Genomic DNA, 14,210 nt, shown 5'->3' with positions numbered 1-14,210 from the left:
ACCACCAGGGAAAGTCTAAAATCATTCCCCAGCAGAGTCGCCACTTTTCTGTAGCGGTGTATTCGTCGCTATATGATCTATTGATGAAATCATAAGCAAAGTATACAATGAATCGAGTCGCCACCGCACTTTTATTTATCCTAAGGACTGGTTAAAAAGCGAACAAAAACCTAAGAAGTTTTACACGTAGAAAACTAATGGAAAAGATCAGAGAATCTGGGTAAGGGGTAAATTACGCAATGGGAAGGTGTTAGGCACCCATCACGTCCTAGGTACTCCTAGGGAACCTTTTTCACACTTGTTGTATAAAAAATGTTTATTTGTTTTTGACATATTGTGCAAACATGAATGGGATGATGAGAAAAGAATGTACAAGTTAGTTATTTTTGTGTTCGAACGGATGAACCCGTTGCCTACGTACCTTCCATCAAAGGTAAGGATCAAAACGCCGTAGTTCGGCTAAAAACTTCCAAAAGTTAGTGGATTCAATTTTAAAACACAAGCTCAAAGGTCTTACGTTACCCACGGGAGAAAACTCAACCAACATCAACAATCCACCATGCGAGGACGGCTTCAACATACTAGTGAGGGGTTAACCCTATAATAAGTATGGAAGACTTACAATCAACTCACTAAGGATAAGGTAAGATTTACATCAACCACTATGGTAATTAAAACCTACGGCTAATGTATGAAAACATATTAACAATGGACAAAGCCAAAACACTTGAATGGGTGAAGTTAATTGATTATGATTATTCACAAAGTATGGTCAAAGTATGATTAGGATTGATTCAAAGAAGTGTTACGAAATGGAGTTTGAAAAGTCAAGGACTTACGGTCCAGGTTTCTAATTTGAAAAGAGGTGATAATGTTTGCACAACAAGTCAAGGTTTTTGAAAGCAAAGTGTGAAAAAGTTTAGGACAAAGATGAGTATGGATGATGGAATGTAAAACTTCTTATAAAGGTTCACCTCTTGAAATCATATAGAAGATGATTCAAGTGTGTCCTTAGGAGTGGGGCAACAAAGCGAGTAAAATAAAGCAAGGTGATACCGGATGCCATCAATGGTCTTATACCAATCTCACAGAAGCAAAAAGCGGATGTCGGATACCAATAACTGGGTTTACACCAATATCCTAAAATCAAAACAATGATACCGGAAGCCATCAATGGTCTTATACCAATCTCACAAAAGCAAAAGCGGATGTCGGACACCAATAACTGGGTTTACACCGACCTCCTAAAGTAAAACAAAACTTGGAAGTCGGATGCCAATCTATCTGGACTTATACCAACCTCCAAAGTATGGTCATAGGAATACAAACGCCACATCACAGGGACTTACAATTGCATCCTCTCACACAACAAACAAGAGCAAAGAAGATATGAGTGACCAATGAGGTCTTACACTCTATCCTTCCATATCATGGGAACAAAAGCCAAAGAACATGGTCTTACAATTGTCCTCAATGGGTAAACAAACAAACCACAAGGGTATGCAATAATGATCATACAAGAATTAACAATCAATAATGATGAATGCACAATGGCAAGTAAGCATGTACAAATGCAACAATCAATTAAACAAAGTCATTTAGCACCCACGATAACCAAACAAGGAGGCTCAATCAAAGGGTTTGACTTAAAAGTCCACTGGAATAGGTGAATGGCGCTCTTAACCTTGCCATTGAGGGGCTAAGGTGAAGCAGATGAAAGGATATGAGGGGTGTGCCCCATCACTCTTATCCCTGGTCAGGGAGAGCATTGAATAATCAGAAGGTGTGGGAGTTCAGAAAGATGGAACTCTCTCCACATTTTATTAACTCGATAGATCTTGGGTTTGGATCTCAATGCTACAACCATGTAATGGGAGCAAGGAGAAGACTCACAGAATAGTGGGAGATAGGCTACATATCTCTTGTATCCACCAATTGCCTTTAAAAGGACTTTACCTGCTTGGGACAAACATAAACAATCACAAACATTGCCTCTTAAGGAGGACTTCAGACAGGTGCCTGGCTAAATAACAAGCCAGGTCTTCCAGACTACATGGAGACAAGAGAGTCTACCTCAATGCAAATGCTATACAAGCAAAGCAATGCAAGTTCTCAAAAGAACTGAGCAACTAAAGGGTACCTGAAATCAATCAAATATAATCAGCATCCCAGCATAAACAAAACAACAATATAATGATCAACAAACAATGTACAATCAAACAATAATGTGCATAGCACAAAGCCCAAGTGAACCAAGCACCCTACAACACAAGACCAGTTAGTTCACAATAGTCAAATGAAACAATTCAACTTGTATTAATTCCTTTAAAGTACTTTGCTTCTTAACCTGAAAAGTCAAAGTCAAACTCAAACATGAGTAACAAGACCACTAGGACAAGCCTAGGGTCCAAAAGAGGGAAAAATCTTAAAACAGCAAGTAAAACATGATCAAAACCAAGATAATTCAAATAAGAAGAAGATCCAATTGATCCCATATCAAAACTATGCACTAATTTCATTTCATGCACAAATTAAGACAAAGTGAGCAAAGTTGAATCACATATGAACAACCAGAATGATTTCATCCAAACAAATATCAAAACAGCTCAATAAATTCCACAAAAATTATATCCTAAACAGAGGACATTCAATGAGCTACACATCAATTTTCATGCCATTTGGACAAAGGGAACTATGGGAAATAAATCAACATGTCAAGGCATGCAAAAACACAACCAAATTGGGTCACCAAATGTACACCAACTTCAATCAATGGTAAAACAGTGTAATCAAATTAGAAATGAGTGGGACCAAATCCAAATTAAAGCTATACATGTTAGGAATCACTCCACCAATTTTCATATTCATAGGATAAGGGATGAGCATTTAACAAGACATGTAAGTTTGCTACTCAAGAAACAATCCAAAAATGCTAAACAGCAATCAAAAATGTCAATCAATTAGAAAATGGATCAATTAAATCCACAAAAAATCATGGTGAAAGTTAACATATAAGAGTCATCTCATGCAAAAAATCAGAGCCATAGGCCTAGTGTAAGCATGGAAAAATAAATCATGAACTCAGCATAGCATAGTGTGACACATATTGTCACACTCAAATTGAATAAATCATATCTAACAAACCAGAGATCCAAAAATTACAAATTATATGTCAAAATCTCCAGGAATGTGTCAAGAATCATCATATTAATTTTCAATCAATTTGGAGCTATCATGATTATTTGGTGATTAAAATGGTAAAACATATGAAAATAGCACACATGACAAGAATCAATATACAAATCCAAAATTCTACCAGGCACAACTTGCACTACTATGCCTAAAAAATTCTAGAGAAAAAATGGGATCCAACAAAAAAAGTCCCAATTAATTTGGACTAAAATTGAATTTTATATGATTTTTATAAGATTTGTTAATTTATTGAAATATTTATTTAAATGAATTATGGATTAAATTAAGCGAATGGCATAATCGTAATAACGCGAACCAGAGGCCAAAACGCACAGCAGCATTAATGCGCTGGCGTTTCTTGATTCGCTCTCTCCGGCGCCAAACACAAATTTGAAAATGGCCAGGAAGTGAACGGATTGAACCGCGATTTTCCAGAATTTCCTCGCGTTCTTCGCTGTTCTTCGTTACCAACGATTCCAGAATTCATCACGAGCGAATCTCAACCAAATCGAGCAAGCCTTATATCGTTCTCTCCGTCTTTCCATGTAGGTCATGAATATGGCAATGATTTTGGCTAAAGGTTATCACACACAAAGATCCAATCGAAAGAAGTTTTGATGCATAAACTTAGATCTACAATATCTTGATGCACAGTGGATGAAATCAAACGATTCAAGCGCCAAAATACTCTACATTCAACGCACTATCTAAGCCATGTCTTGATTTTAAGAATTAAACGTTTCTAAAATTCACCTTCTTGAAGTGCAGTTGGAGATTCGGTGTGTTTTTGATCCAATTCACGAAAACAGATGTAGTAGATTGATTATGGAGGTGATTGATGGTGAAAATCCAGCTCACAAGTGCTTGAATCCAAAGAAAATTGCAGCTGCCATGGAAGAACTCAAGCTTCCAACAATGGAGTTCTTGTGCGAATCTTGCTTTAAATGCCAAAAACAGAACTCTACCGATGCCTGCAGATGAAGATTATACCAAAAACAAGCACAAACAATGGTGAATTATGGATGAAATGGTGAAAAAATGCTTATGTGAAATTGTGAAAAAGTGAGAGAATTTGAGGATTTTTTGGCTTTGATATGAAAATTGTGATTATTCTCTGAGTTTCTGTTATAATTAAGCTTTTATATGTGCTCTTAATCCCAGCTTTAATCATGATTAGCAAAAATTGGTAATTAGCAAAATGAGCTTATTTGTGCAATTTGGCCTTTTTACCCTTGGATCATTAGAAGCAATGTAACAGTGATTTATCACTTCAAGCAAATCATAAATCTCATTTGGAAGCTATTGGAATTGGTCCCATGTCAAAATTCCATGTACTTTGAAAGTTGGACCATTTTGCCCTTGCATTTTAATTGGTTCACTTAAAAAATGACCTTTTTATGTGAAGGCTTTTGGAAAAATGTGATGATGCATTATGAAAGTACATGTTAAATGGGATTTGCTCAAAGAAGAACCATCCAATTTGGCCATTCCCTGTGAAAGTTATGCCACTTTGAATTTGGGCATTTTCTGAAAATGATTGGACCATAATTTGTCAACCACACATGGGAATTGAGTGTTCTTGGACTTTTTGGAAAGGAAAGAACAAGATCTTCAACTTTCATGTTGGACAAATTTTGATTTGAAGCTTGGTTCATGATGTAATTTTGAGGAGCATAACTTTCCATTTTGGGCAGGTGAAAATTACAGGTCATTTCCATTTTGGGAAACTTTTTGTCTGACTTCAAATTCTTCAACCTTGATCTTTGAAATGCCAAATGAGGCTCATATGGACATGAATGAGACTTTTCCAACCATCTCACACCTTCAAATTCCTGATTAAATGTACAGTTGACCACAGTTGACTTTTTTATGGTTTTGGTGGACTGGGCCATGTTCTGATGAATTCCAAGCCTCTTTCTCTTGAGATCTTGATCCAAAATGATATCACGACTTATATGAGCTCTTGATGAATGATCATGGTGCCCAAATTCTTCAAGAATGGTCACCATTTAGCTCAATGGCTGATTTTGACTGATTTGACTGATGATTGCTTCAGCTGCAAGTAACATGATTAGATGACAATATTTTTGTACCTTTGGTTAGTAAACAAATGAAAAGCAATGATATACAAATGCAATACATGCTTGGTGATCAAGAATCACACTCACAAGACATCCACCCACTAGGAGGGAAGCAAGGGTATGCAATGATCCTTGAGGCCATGATATGGTATGATATGGGCCATGAGGGATCTTAGGGCAAAAATTGGGGTCTTACACATCCCATTAACGCTATTTTTAAGTCTCATAGGCCGACTTTAAACATAATTCCTAGTCATTAAAACTAACGGTGACCCTCGTGTTACTCAAAGAATTTCCAAGGTATGTTTTCACTTTTTGCCCATTCACTTTGAGCACCTCCCCTATTTGTTCATTGAGAAGGTCCACCGCCCTCATGAGAATATATTTTTATAAGCTTAAATAAGCCTAACCATCTTTATTTTAATTTCCCAGGGAAGAGTTTCAACCTTGAGTTGAATAAATAAACCTTTTGTTCTTCCACTAATTCTCTTTTCTCACATTTCCTGTCATGCCATTTTTTGGTCTTTTCTTTGTAGAGCTCAACGTTTTCACAAGAGAACATCTTCTAGCTCATTGAGTTGCAACATTCTTGCTTTCCTAACAACATGCAAGTTGAAATTCATATTTTTAACAACCCATAAGACTCTCAACGGGTAGGTGTCAAGCCTTGTCATAGACTAGCCTATAGGGAGACATTCCCAAAGGTGTTTTAAAAGCAATTTTGTAGGCCTCTAAAGTACCATCAAGATGTTTTGACCAACCCTTCCTAGAAGGATTAACTACCTTTTCAAGAATTCTCTTTATCTCCCTATGAGACAATTCAACTTTCCCACTACTTTAGGGATGGTAGGATGTAGAAACTTTATGTTTTACCCCATATTTAGTCATTAATTGCTCAAAGAGTTAATTGTAAAAATGAGTCCATTCATCACTAATGATGGCTCACTGTCTGCCATGTCTAGAGAAAATGTTTTTGACTAAAAATTTGGTCATAACCTTAGCATTATTAGTGGGAGTTTTTATTGCCTCTATCTACTTGGACATATGATCTACAACCACAATTATGTAAAGATTTCCAAATGATTGGAGAAATGGTCCCATGAAGTCAATGCACCACACATCAAACAATTCAATTTCTAAAATATTAGTGAGGGACATTTCTTGCCTCATGGAAATATTCCATATCCTTTGGAATTAATCAAAAGTTTTAACCAATTCATACCTGATTTCATAACTTTAGTAACATTTCTTATTCCTCCAAAATGTCCTTCATATGGTGCATTGTGCACGCTGATAAGATTTAACACGCCTCTGGATAGTCCATATATCTTCTTAGAAGTTGATAAGCGCACTTCATATACATGAATGGATTCTTATATAGTTCTATATCATCCTATTAGTAATTCTTTGAGTCATGAAATAATAGTTTCCTTTGATGAGAGTTAAATTCTGGAGGGACATATCCACTTACTAAATAGTTCACAATTTTGCATACTAGGGTGTCGCGGAAGAAGTCATTAGAAGTAAATGTTCATCAGGGAATTCTTCCTTGATTCCTTCTCTGTCGCGCCTCTAGACTTCATCATGTAGTATTGACAAATGGACAACCCCCAGGTTCTATACTCCTTTTTTATCTCTGATTTCCAGGTCAAATTCTTGCAGTAGCAGTATCCATTTTATCAATCTTGGCTTTGTATCCTTCTTGGCAATGAGGTACTTGATTGATGTATAGTTTGTATATATTATCACCTCATTTCCTACTGATGAAAGTCTGTTATTGCATATATTTAGTCAAAGAATTGGAGTAAAACAAGTGAAAGTCGAGCAAATATGAGAAGAAATGACCAAATAATGATAGAAAAATATCTAAGTGTGAAAATTGTGGACTTAGTGAAAATTTGAGTGAAAAAAGAGCAAAAAAGAGTGAAGCTTCAAAAATAATCACATCCACCATCACGGAGAATCACGCACACGATAGGGCATTAAAAGCTGCATCGCACGCGATGCAGGGTATCGTGTGTGCAATAGTAACTTCTATGAGCCTTTTTCTAACGTGTTCTGGTCCATTCTAATACCTTTAAAAGGGAAAATTCTGCACTTTCACAAGGGTTACAAAATTTGGCGTTGGGAGTGTTGTACCCCAAAATTTACCCTCTCGTTTCTTCACCTCCATCTAACCAGTTGACTAGGTTTCAATTGCATACATTAATAACTCATGCATAAGCACCATTCATTACCATGGATTTTAAGTGTTTGGCCTGCAGGGCTTTGGTTTGTTTGTACAATAACTGGAAATGCTTGGTTTGGATTTGCACCAAGACGCAGAGGCCTCCAAAACCCTAAGTGATCTAAGTGTGACGCACTCAACCTCCTATGCTTGGTCCATTCATAACCCAAGTCCTTGGTCTCATAATTTTCATCCACTTTCGTTCATCACTTGATCTTTATCATGCCACTATTGCTCAGTCCATAGGTTCACGTTTCCTGCTTCCATGTGTCAGTTATAGATCTTGGATTTGAGTTTATGGTCATGTTCATGTATTGAGTCAATCCATTTTCATTCAATTGGCCATTTTCTTTTATTTTCATCCCTAAAATATCCATTACATGTGAAAAAGGGTGCAAAAAGGTGTATTACATCGGAAAAACTCATTTTTGGAAGTTTTAACCCTGTGAGTCGACTCATGACTCGGTGCAAAACCCTCGGGTCCGAACAGGTCGACCCACAAGTTGACTCAATTTTGGGAAACTTTAGTGAGTCGACACACTCACTCCTTGCATCGACTCATTCCCTTCTTTTCTTGAACTTTGCCCCTTCGGGTCCGAACAGGTCGACCCACAGGTCGACTCAATTCTGGGAAATCCTGATTTAGTCGACTCATTCACCCTTTTGCGTCGACTCAATTCTCGTTTCTCTTTGAATTATTTCGCAGCGGATCCGGACAGGTCGACTCCTAGGTCGACTCAACCATGGGAAAGACTCTGTTTGAGTCGACTCATTCCCTTTTTGAGTCGACTTATAGCTCGTTTTGCAGGAATTTTGCATTGCGGTAAGAATGGAATTTGAGGGATTGAAACTTGAACTCTCATCATTGAAGATAGCAAAGGCTTGCAATCCAAGACCAGTACACACCTGCATGAATATCGGAAAAACCGTGAGCACTCGACGACACTTCAAGGTTCGGTATTCCATCAAACTTCAACCACACACATTTTGAACACAATAAATCTGCAGCAAAATTCACAAACACTTGAACCTGCACAAACACAACATAACCGAAGCCAAAATCACAGGTTGCACAACATAACCACATAATTGGTAACCTACAGCTGCAAGTCACCCACACCCAAGTCAAATAAATAGCATGTCATTAGCCAACATCAAAGCCAAATTTCATTCAAATTTTCACCTGCACTAGCCAGTCATAAAACCACCATTTGAACACATTCCATTAAGTTAACCAGTTAACTAACTTCCAACTCAGTGAGTTAGCTACCTTAACTCACTGAGTTCATCCCATCTAACTCCAGACCTCATTTAAGTAACTCCAAGCCTCATTAATCCCAAGCTTAATCACTATAAATTCTCATCTTCATCTTTATTTGACATTCTCTACACTCTCTACACTTTACACACTCCACATTTTTGCAATCATCACCTTCATTTCTGAATCCTCTCCCTCTCACACTCAAAGCTCAATTTCCAAAACTCCATTGAAGCTTCACATTGAAGCTTCAAGAAGAGTGAGCTCAACCTCATCACACTATAATATTTTTTGAAGAAGAAGAGTTGTAACAAAAGCTAATCGGAAGGAAGTAAAATCGAGATCTTACCTATTTGTACAAGTGATTTTCCGTCTTCATCTTCTCTGATCAACACTCGCCGGAGCAAATCTCAGCTTCGGTGCTAGGTCCAATTTTCGTGTCTTATTCATGGAGATGTATTGTAGATTTGAGTTTTTAGGGATTCTTGAGGATTTGGTCTCAGTTATTGAATTTGGGCCAGGAATTAGAGAGTTTGGAGTTTAGATTCTTGTTCAGGAGATAGAGACGAAGGTGAAGGTGGTTTCGATGTCCATTTCCGGTAGCGACTGCCGCCAGAAGCGATTTCCGACACGGCGGCCCGCGGCGGAGCTCTGGCGCCGGCAGTCTGAGATGCCATGGAGAAGGCGTGTAAACAATATCAAACTTCTGCTGGTTTTTTTTCAAGACAGTTCCCAGTTTGGGCTTAATTCTATGTGGGTTGGGTTTATCCAAGCCCAAAGTGAAATTACTATCTCACTCCATTTTTCTGCTGCACCCCCTTGCTGAAAAGAACTTGTTCAGCATTGGGCTTTGGCAACTGAAGCTCATGTCTTTGGACCCTATTTCGCTCTCTTTTTCCTGCATGCATCCAAACTAGGCCTGCACCCTCTGTTTTGCAAATGCCTTCCTATTTTATTTGTTTTGTTTTTATTTGTTTTATTAATTAGATAATTTTGATTGTTAGAATTTAGGTTAATTAGAGCAATTAGGAGTTCAACTAGAATTTTCATAATTAGGATTATAGATTCGATAATTTGACAAAAGACCAATTTACCCTTTAGGGGTAATTTTGGACATTTCACTCATATAATCACATGCTCCTTTAGGATTAGAATTTTGCATAGAACTTTAATCAATTCTTAACAATAACATGTTCCCTTAGAATTTTTAACATTGACTTTTAATCGAATTTTTGACTAACCATGACATGATCTCTTAGGATAGTCTAATTCAACGTTAACCATTATATTAGGTGCTAACCTAGTTTCTTCAAATCATAATAAACCCATGATTCGAATTGATCAAAAGCAATTTTGATTAATTAAATCATTTGAACTTGTATAATCCCACAGTCCAAGTTGAGTGACCAAAAGACCCTTGGTCACTTAATAAGACTTTTCTTCCAAATAATGGAGCACTAAGCCTCAAGTTAAGATCTTCAATCAAGGCATCCTCAGTCACACCAAGCAGCAGATTATACAAGATAAATCAAAGGTTAACACTTGGTAAACACGATCCAATTTGTACGCAACGAGCCTTAAGTAATAAGGAATGACGAGACGGAGTCTCTCCTATCCTCGTTTAGAGCGACTTTGTGTATGGGGCATATGCCCCATATATTCAAAGCGTTCGCCCTTATTCATAGACTTTAGTGCAATACGAATCGATTAAACTACTAAGTCTTCTTCACACAAGATCAACATCAACACAAGGATCAACAATGAAGATTCTTCACCAACAACTTATCAGTTAAGAGAAGTATCATACGAAAAGAACCTTAAATAATAGGGAATGATGAGACGGAGTCTCTCCTATCGTCGTCTAGAGCGACTTTGTGTATGGGGCGTATGCCCTAAATATTCAAAGCGTTCGCCCTTTGTAGCGGGAAATTCATGATCATCAAGCTATCGACAAGCTAGAGATCAAATAACAAGAGTCGCCACCGCGCTTTTATTGTTTCCAAGGGAAAAGGGAAAAAGTACGAACAAAACCCAAAAGTAAGAAGTTTTCAAATCAAAACTAATAAAAAGTCAGAGATCATAGGTAAGGGGGTTGGTTACACAGAGGGAAGGTGTTAGCACCCAAAGTGTCCTAGGTACTCCTAGGGAGCCCTTTTGTGTGCATATGTATTTGGTACAAAGTGATGTTTACAAGCAAATAGAATGAGGGGATAAGAAAAGAATTCATTAATTATATTTTGTGTTTGACAAGACCTTCGATCTTGTGCCTACGCACCAACATAAAAACCAGGGATCAAAACCTCGTAGTTCGTGATATAAATTTCAAAGTGGATGCATTGCTTTTAATAAAAATTAAGTTTGAAAGGCACAAAGGCCTAAAAATGGTTTGAATGAGTTAGTTGTTTTTTTGCTTTTTGAAAGTTTAAGTCAAGTATAGTTAAGTTTATTTACAAGTTTGATTTAAGAAAAAAAGTTTGAAAATGCAATGGCATAAGGCCAAAGTTTCTATCTTTTTGCAAAAGTGGTCAAAGTTTAGAACAAAAATAGTTCACACAAAGAAGATTTTGAAAAAAATGGAGGGAGAGATTTTAAAATTAAAGAAATTGGGAGAAGATGAAGAGACTATCCTATGTACAAAATTAAAAGTTGAGAGTTGAAAAGATCTGACCAAATGGGTAGCAATCCAATAGACAAGAGTGTCAATAGAAACCCAGAATTCCCTTGGACTTTTAGAATCAAGCAACACACAAATGCACAATTATATTATCTTGAAGAGCAAGGAATCAAATAAAGATGGCCACATCCAAGCTTATCCATTCCATTATCTTCTTCAAAGTAGCCCATGTAACAGATGAATTCCACAAGTCACAGGTTCAAAATAACAGCTTCACAATGATCATGTTGCAGATGAACTTAGAGATGTCTTCAAAGATGTATCATACGAAGTTTCAAATTGCAAGCACTTGGTTCTTTAATAAGTTGGCACTGGCCAAGTCCTTTAGCATAGGAAGGTTGCCTAGATTCTAAGTCCATTTGTCCAAGATCAAGCCAACAGTCCACTCAAAAGTTTTTTAAGGTTTTTTGTTATTATTATGTACATTAATGGTCAAAGACCACACAAACACACAAACTATACACAAACAAAATATATCACACAATATGGTCCAAATGGACAAAGTGAAAATTGCATTAACATAAACAATTAGAATGATATGAACAAAGGCAAATGAATAAAATAAAAAATTAAATGGCATTAAAGTAAATGCCTTGAATTTAAAAGTTAGTAGTTAATAGGTTAGAAGTTAGTATTGTTTTTGCTTTTGACTTCAAGACATTCTTTGGAGAACACTCAACCCACTTATCACAAGCATGAATCCTTGAGCCAAAACATCTTCCAAAGGAAGGAAAGAAGGCCAATTTTCCACACAATAACATGAAAGAGGGGAGACTTACAATCTCAGTAACTAGAATGCTTATGCCTTTTATGTCACAAATTTAGCGCTATGTTAAGCAATCGTAATTGGACTTATGTAGAAGTCACAACTATTTGAGGCCGGGCAATAGAATTTTGGTGTTAATGCATGTTAGATGTAACACCCTTCTAAAATACCCCAAATATTTAATTAAAACAACAATTATATATCAGAGTAGATATGCAATCAAGGGTGTCACACAATCACTTCACACCATTCGCCAAAATAACTGTCATGCTCTTTTATTAAATCAAAACATAAGCATTTGCATAATACGCAGCGGATAGAAATCTCATCAATCATTGTAAAACATGTAACACATTACATGTAAAATGGTTCAACAACCAACAGTAAAACAATTAAAACATCCCATCCCGACGTTACATCTATCAGAGCATGACCCACTAAGGAACTACACTAGACTCCAAGCACTAGCTCCTACTCAATCATTGCTCGTTACCTGAAACATAGTTGTAAGGGTGAGTTCCTCAATCGATGTAATAAGCATTATAAAATATCATGTAATGCTAAGTAATTTAACACATATCATCACCCTAATCAGATCACACATATTCAGCGACGGCAATATCAACTCATAATCATCATCATCATCATACTCAAACTCAACACAATCATAAAACACACGTATAATATTGGAATACATCCATTCATATTATACGCCATACATACATACATTATGCAATGAGACTCCATGCATGCGGTACCGACTATTCGTGAACATATAGTTCAACCTCACCGACCAAATCCAGGTACGGCTACCAAGCTCACTAGTCCCACTCATTTGAGACCTAGTGACTCACTCACTAATTCCTCACCATGGGAATTAGCTACCACCCCAAGGGCTATGCTATGCACGCTAATCACCTAGCAGGGGCACTGGAGTCTCCCCCACTAGGCCTCTTCATCCCACTCTGTCTCTGGAAACCTTTGCCAACTGCATACGGTTTCCCACGATCATTTTGATTCTTGCCTTTCCTATCAACCCTCTGCTGATAGCTCTCCGCTCTGGCCTTGGTATCCTGTTCAAAAATCCTGCAACAGTCCACCAAGTCAGAAAACACTCTGATCCGCTGATACCCAATAGCCTGCTTGATCTCGGGACGTAACCCGTTCTCAAACTTCACACATTTCGAAAATTCCCCAGTAGCCTCGTTATAGGGAGTGTAATACTTCGACAGCTCTGTGAACTTAGCAGCATACTCAGTAACAGACCTGTTACCCTGCTTCAATTCTAAGAACTCTATCTCTTTCTTTCCTCTGACATCCTCTGGAAAGTACTTCCTCAGGAACCTCTCTCTGAACACCGCCCACGTGATCTCAGCATTCCCAGCAGATTCCAACTCAGTGCGGGTAGTAACCCACCAATCATCTGCTTCCTCTGACAGCATATGCGTACCGAACCTGACCTTCTGGTTATCGGCACACTCAGTCACTCGGAAGATCCTCTCGATCTCCTTCAACCACTTCTGAGCACCATCTGGATCGTATGCTCCCTTGAACATTGGAGGATTGTTCTTCTGGAACTCACTCAGTTGACGAGCAGCTCCCAGTCCCACAACATTCGGATTTCCTCCAAGTACTCCAGCTAGCATACCCAGAGCCTCAGCAATCGCAGCATCGTCTCTACCTCTTCCAGCCATCTCTATTCTGAAAACCCAATAAGCTAAAACAATAAGTACTGATAGGGTTACACAACACCTATCCCGTACAGGGGAACAGAATAATTACGACTCGACTCGACCGACTATGCTCTGATACCACTAATGTAACACCCTTCTAAAATACCCCAAATATTTAATTAAAACAACAATTATATATCAGAGTAGATATGCAATCAAGGGTGTCACACAATCACTTCACACCATTCGCCAAAATAACTGTCATGCTCTTTTATTAAATCAAAACATAAGCATTTGCATAATACGCAGCGGATAGAAATCTCATCAATCATTGTAAAA

The sequence above is a fragment of the Lathyrus oleraceus genome, chromosome 4, assembly GCF_024323335.1.
Source record: "Lathyrus oleraceus cultivar Zhongwan6 chromosome 4, CAAS_Psat_ZW6_1.0, whole genome shotgun sequence".
NCBI lineage: Eukaryota > Viridiplantae > Streptophyta > Magnoliopsida > Fabales > Fabaceae > Lathyrus > Lathyrus oleraceus.
The sequence above is the reverse complement of the archived record's forward strand: the minus strand, read 5'-3'. Positions refer to the sequence as shown.